The following is a 6,335-nucleotide window of genomic DNA, read 5'->3' as shown; positions in this document are numbered from 1 at the left end:
TATATATATATATATATATATATATATATATATATATACACACATATTGCATATACATTTTTCATACAGTCTTGTGTCAATTTTACAATTTAGCTACTTATTTTCTATAAAAATATATAAAATATATAGCTGGTATCTCTTTAACTCCAACTTCGTGTCACTAAAATGAAGTCGCTCAGCGCTTCTGAAGCACTCGTGACTACCGGAAAATTAATTTGTCTGCGCTTACAAAATGTGTACTCGCCAGCAACAATCACCAGTGCTTAGGAAGAGGTTCGCGAATGAGGGAAAGCTCGGCGAGCATTCGATGATAAAGTCGAAGAATTGCACGCGAACACTATCACCGTCAACGACGTCGCTTCACTTCTCCGACGAAAACAACTCAGGGGGGCAAAGCTAATTAATAGACGCTATCACGTGTGGTGGGGCACGCAGAAAACTGCCTCGGCACGCAAACGGAGCGACCGATGGCGATGGCGTCGCGGAGAGAGCCGCCCACACGAGAAACAATGATTCGTGCGCATCGACGCATGGGCAGAGGAGCACCGATGACAATGAGACGTTTAGGAAGGCTGGGCATTGTAATAGGCCGACGGGCGCGCTTGCTTGGTAGCTCTGGCGCGGAATACGCGAGCGGCGTACCCCTACCGCTGTGCGCGCAGCACCGGCTACGGGCAGAAAGCGCCGATAGGAAACAATAAGCGCACGAGATACGAAGAGAGAGAAAGAGAGAGAGAGAGAGAGAGAGAGAGAGAGAGAGAGAGAGAGAGAGAGAGAGAGAGAGACAGAAAACCTATTGTTATCAGCGCGCTCTCTGTCGCGACTTTGGTTCCGCCAAGAAGCGTGACGAGTGAAACGCGCGATGGCAACGAGAGAGAGAGAGAGAGAGAGGGGGAAGGAGAGGACGAGACGTAGTCAAGTGGACGAAGAAGAAAGAGAAGAGAAAGCCGTTGTGGCTATGGTTATGTAGCCACACCCCGCGGAGCCAGCCAACGAGCTCTCCGCCGAGCGACGACCTACCTGACCCTACAATGGGCAGATCCACGTAGCTATGCTACCGGCGTGCATTGTTCCCCCTCTGTGCGCGTCAAGTGGCACGCAGCGCTAAAACGGACCGGCAATGCGCGGGCGGGCGAGCGGAAGTGCGGAGAGGGTGGGAACGAGAGAGACAGAGAGAGGAAAGATGATGATACATCCGAAACGAGCCCCCAGCTGAACACGTCATTTACGGTGCACGACGCGATGACAACGCGAAGACGCCAAGAACGCGAAGGCACGCCAGGCAGGCAGGCAAGCAGGCAGGCAGCTGGGGTCGTTAACGCGTTTAACGGTGCATGAGTGATGCGGGATCACGATATGTCCTTTGGAACATACACCGAGCATCGTCGCAGATAATTCGACTCGGTTACGTCCATGAGCGCTTCCCTCCTCGCCCTAATCGCCCCCTTGCCGTCACCCGAGTGCGCTAAAGGAGGTGAGGCGAGACGCGCGTCGACCGGGAGACGCAGAGACGTCGCTCGGGTTCGTTGTCCGGGACGCTGCGGAACGTGAACTTGAGGGAGCGCGTGTAACAGCGGGTGCGTGGGAAAGTCTGTTGAATAAGAATCGCCCCAATTTGAGGGGACATTAGAGAACTTTGACGAACCTTCTTAGCGTGCGGATTCTCGTTAATGACTCGCGACTCCGCCTGATGCGCACGTCTGATGGATTGAAACTACGGTGGCGCGCTGCCCGTCGCGATTATTCGTTGCCGGTTGTCCGTAAATAGCGACGAAGGATCGAACGGTGTCAGTCGCGTTGGAAGAAGAAAATCGACGGAAGCGCGAGCGTGGCGGCACGAGAGAACGTAGAAACGACTCGGATCGCCGTCTCGGCGATGCAACAGAGCGAGATTGTGGGTCCTCGCGACGGCGTCTTCGCGCAGGTATCCGGACAGACAGATACGCGGGAGCGTGTACACCTACATCAACAAAACCCGGCGACGGCGACCCTGGCTGCCTTCTCCTCCGCGATGGGTCGATACTCTGCGAGCCGCCAGCCGCCCCCGCGCCCCGTGGCCCCCCGCGTCTCGTACCTCCTCTGTCTTTCACCCCTACCGCTGTTTCCGTTCAACCCCTTCCATCCTTCCTCTCACATACCCATCTTCACCCACCATCGTGCCGTTCTCTCATCCCTTTTACTTCCTACCCCTACGCGTCGCGCGTCCTCCGTTTCCACTTCCTCCTCCTTCTCCTCCGACCATCTCTCTGCTACCTTCCCGCCGCCACCACTGCCGCCTCTTTTACCCTCGGTGGCCTCGTCCATAGGTGTACCGGTTGATTGATCGTTTATCGATACGCGGAGGGCCCACCCCGACGAGTTGCGGGTACGTCCTACACTCGGTCCTGTGCCTCCCTCCCTCTCTCCCTCTCTCTCCCCCTTTCCCCCCTTCTCCGTTTCCCACATCCCCGCGCCGCTACCCCTTTTCAAGTATACGCATTACACATTTATAAGGGCGTTAAACACGAGCCGCATCGATGGCATAGAACGCTGCACGAGGGTATATATGCGTATTTCCCTCATCCTCTCCGAGTTCTCTTCCCTCCGCGCGACCCCTCCGGATGCTCTCTGACTCTCTCTCTCTCTTTCTCTGACTCTTTCTCTCCCTCTCCCCCTCTCTCTCTTTCTCTCTTTGCCACCCGCCGCTACTCTTCCCTACCTCCGTGCCAGCCTCTCCTCCTCTTCACCTCCCTGCAAAGCCAACCGGCCGCCTGGCCAACGGAGGCCCCCCTACATCGGTTTTGTGTAGGAAGAGCCATGCTCGATTGGTGTCGGTGTGTTTGTAAGCGCGCCGGGCAACATCAATGTTTCGAGTCGAGCGTCCGCCCCCATTATTTTACCCCCGGCCTTGGAACCGCCATCCCATCGACTAGCTGCTCCCTATATAACCCCCGCGCACGGCGCGCTATCAAACCCCCTCCCCCTCCCCCGCTGCCTCCCTTCGCCAACCCGCGCTTCCCATTCCCCTGGTGCGCTCGCCCGCTCGCTCGCGCGCACGGATCCCGATGCACAACCGATACTTATTGATATGGGCTTCCGTTTACCGTTGACTACATACGTGACTTAACCGCCGACCCCATGCACTTCCGAAACTACTACATCAATTTTTAACTGCGTATCCGGATTTATCGGGATACGCTTGCACTCCGCCCCGTGCGCGTCTGAGGAACGGCGCTCGTGCCGCTCCGCTCCGCGAGTTGCCGCATTCCTCTATCTTCCTTCCGCATCCTCCGTTGCTTTCTCCCCGTGAATACTTAGTCGAGCGGAATATTAAGAGTCTGCCGAGAGAGAGAGAGAGAGAGGTGCCGAATATTTCCGCGCATTTTTCCAGTTTTCGCGAGAGAACCTCGGCGCTTGCCTCTCGTGAATCGTCGATGGAATTGACACTTGCAAACTGAAACGTCAATTGGCATATTCGAATCGAAGAAGAAATGAGAATCGACGGAACGTCGCGCCCCCGTTAATGAATTAAAACGCGAAGTCGCAGGTGGTGGTGTGCGCCCCAACCCTCGTCGAAGGTTAGCTACCAGTCGTGACGTGGCACTACGGTGTTGACTGTCCGTTACACATCCCCAAGCTCGAATGACGACGTTTATAAGCTAGTGTCAACAACGGTGGGTAATGATGTGCGGCCCCCATGTTCAGCGACCATAGGAGCTTCCCGGCAGGCGGTCGGGCACCCGCAACGTATCATCCCGTCACGCTACATTGAACGTCATTGTCCGAACTAAAGTCGCCGTTTATCGCTCAACGGGTGACGGTATGTGAACAGAGAAACTGAATACGCTCGCCTCATACACACATCGCTCGTTCCCTCGCGGCGATGGTGAAAAAAGTCGCTACTCGAAAAAAAACAACATGTCTATGACTGGTGATCGTGGCTCACTCATTTCCCTGGGAATGATATTTGACATTTACCTTCTGTATAGAACTATGTTGTTATTGCAAAGCTGCCAGGCGATATGGCATACATGCATAGACTTTTCTCGAACATATAAACATTCCTTAACCGAAAGTGTACCGTGTGATAGTCTTGCTCAGTCACATTTAGAGAAGATGATATGATGATGGCAACTATGCAAATTTTGTGAGTAGAATTAATGTATACAGTTTATTATATTATATGCATTACGATTAGCCGTAGTTATACAATAATAATCCAACTCACATAAAGTATGTTTCGAGAAAAATAAAGATGTTAAGGAGAAAAATTTGATATATGATTTAAAAAGTACAAATAGCACTGAGATTCTTCGCAATCGTTCAAGAAATCAAATATAATCAAGTTTCTTCTCTTTAAAATTTTATATAACAAAGCTTTATTAACAAGCTTAACCTTTAAAAAATAAGTGAAAAAGACGCTATTAGTAAAAAATTATACAAATAGTAAAAACTATAAAAACAAACTAAAAACTAAAAACTAAAAACAAAAAACTAAAAACTGTTTTCTAATTAATTTTAGACGCTCGTAAAATGTTGCATTTTTCTGTTTTATGTAAAAAAATGTATAGATCCATTGTAATAAAATTTTGAACTTTTGTTAGCCATTGGTAATAAAAATTCGAAAATCATAATTTTGTGGGTTGGAATGTTGCATAACTATGACTAATTTTACATGCAAAACACGTATAGTTGTCACGGTTATGCAAAAATTTTGTTGTAATTTTTACTACAATATTTTATCCGTGCATACGATACGCGATGTAAGATTACTCCAGTGAGTACTCCACGGGTAAATCTCATACATTATTTATTGTAACTAAAATCACGATATGAGAGAGAGAGAGAGAGAGAGAGAGAGAGAGAGAGAGAGAGAGAGAGGGAGGAAGGAAAAGGGAGAGAGGAGGAGAGAGAGAGAGAGACTGTGAATAGAACTTTTGCAAAGGACTTTTTCGAAGTAGAGGAACGCTCCATAACGACGAAGACGCGCGTTTCTCTAACCGTGTACCGTGACAGCTGATCTACATAATTCGTTATTGACTTCGCTCTTGCAGTCAACCCCCTTGACTAACGAGACTACCCTGGTAGAGGGATGTTTCTGCAAATTCACCTTCTCCCGGCGTAATATGCTGACACTCGGTTATCTTCGCGTGATTAAAGTATTCACTGCAACTGGTAGATAAAATAGAAAATGCGGCCGTGGCGTGACTTGCAAGAGTCGCTTAACTGGAGATAAGGGAAACTGGGAGAAATGTTATTAAACGGTGTCGACGTGTGCTTCACGCATAACTGATTGTCCGACGGCGCTTAACAGCACCGCCGCTATCTGCTGTTAAGTGTAATCGCGAAATTAAGACGTTGCATTCTATCGCGACTGGATCATGATTGAAATAACGAGGGGCACGTGAAACAAGCGCAGACGCGTAAATAAAGTCGTTCGGTCGGCCGAGTTCGATCGGCGGCACACGGAGGAGCGACGCGGAAAGAGTGCAGCGTAAGTCGGAGTAACCATACCCGATCTTGATTACTTTCATATCACGTAGATCGTTTCGCTGCAAACGTGACAGAAATTACTTGCGGCGCTAGATTTCGCTGCGTTCTCAATAGGCGTCCGGGTCTCGACCAACAAGCGCCATAAATGCCGGAGCAGCGGAACGGGACCCTGTCACGGCACACTCGCGAAATTCATAAACTTCCACGAGCGCGGCTGTCTCCCTTTCTTCGACGACGGAGAGTCGCGCATTTCGCCGCGCATAATGAAAACCGGGCGGATTTTCACGGCTCTTTACGAGGTATGACTTGCAGCATCTGCCGCGCGAACGCCACCGAAACAAATAATTCGCCGTCATTACAAATGGGCAAAGTTCCGGCGGAATTTCCTTTGACTCTCATTATCGACTTCTTCGAAACGACTCCTCCGAATTTGCCGACTCGTCGCGATTAGACGGAGCTTCTACGTCAGAAAGGAGTCTCCTGAAAAATCTTCGCGCTGTCACACGCGTTACTCGGATAAATTTCGCGAGGGTAGCAAACAGTAAAAATGACCAAATAAACAAAGACACAAGTACATATATTGGGTATAAAGAATTTTTGGTATTTGTAACTATAATCACATAGAGAGAGAGAGAAAAATAATTACTATAAATTATGGTAAAAAATATTTTTTTTAATCCTACTATAATATCAATAACTTTATATGTATGCTACTATTATTTTACTACTATTTATTATTTTACTACAAACCATATGTTTATATGTTTTACTAAATATATGATTGAGACCAAAAATAATTATAATTTTAGTTATATTAGCCATTTCTTTTTTTAATGTAGGCTCTAGAGTCAGTAGCTAGATGG

Source organism: Odontomachus brunneus, unplaced genomic scaffold (assembly GCF_010583005.1).
Source record: "Odontomachus brunneus isolate Ranch 3 - 2012 unplaced genomic scaffold, Obru_v1 Obru_scaffold_056, whole genome shotgun sequence".
Taxonomy (NCBI): Eukaryota; Metazoa; Arthropoda; class Insecta; order Hymenoptera; family Formicidae; genus Odontomachus; species Odontomachus brunneus.
This window is presented reverse-complemented; position numbering follows the sequence as displayed.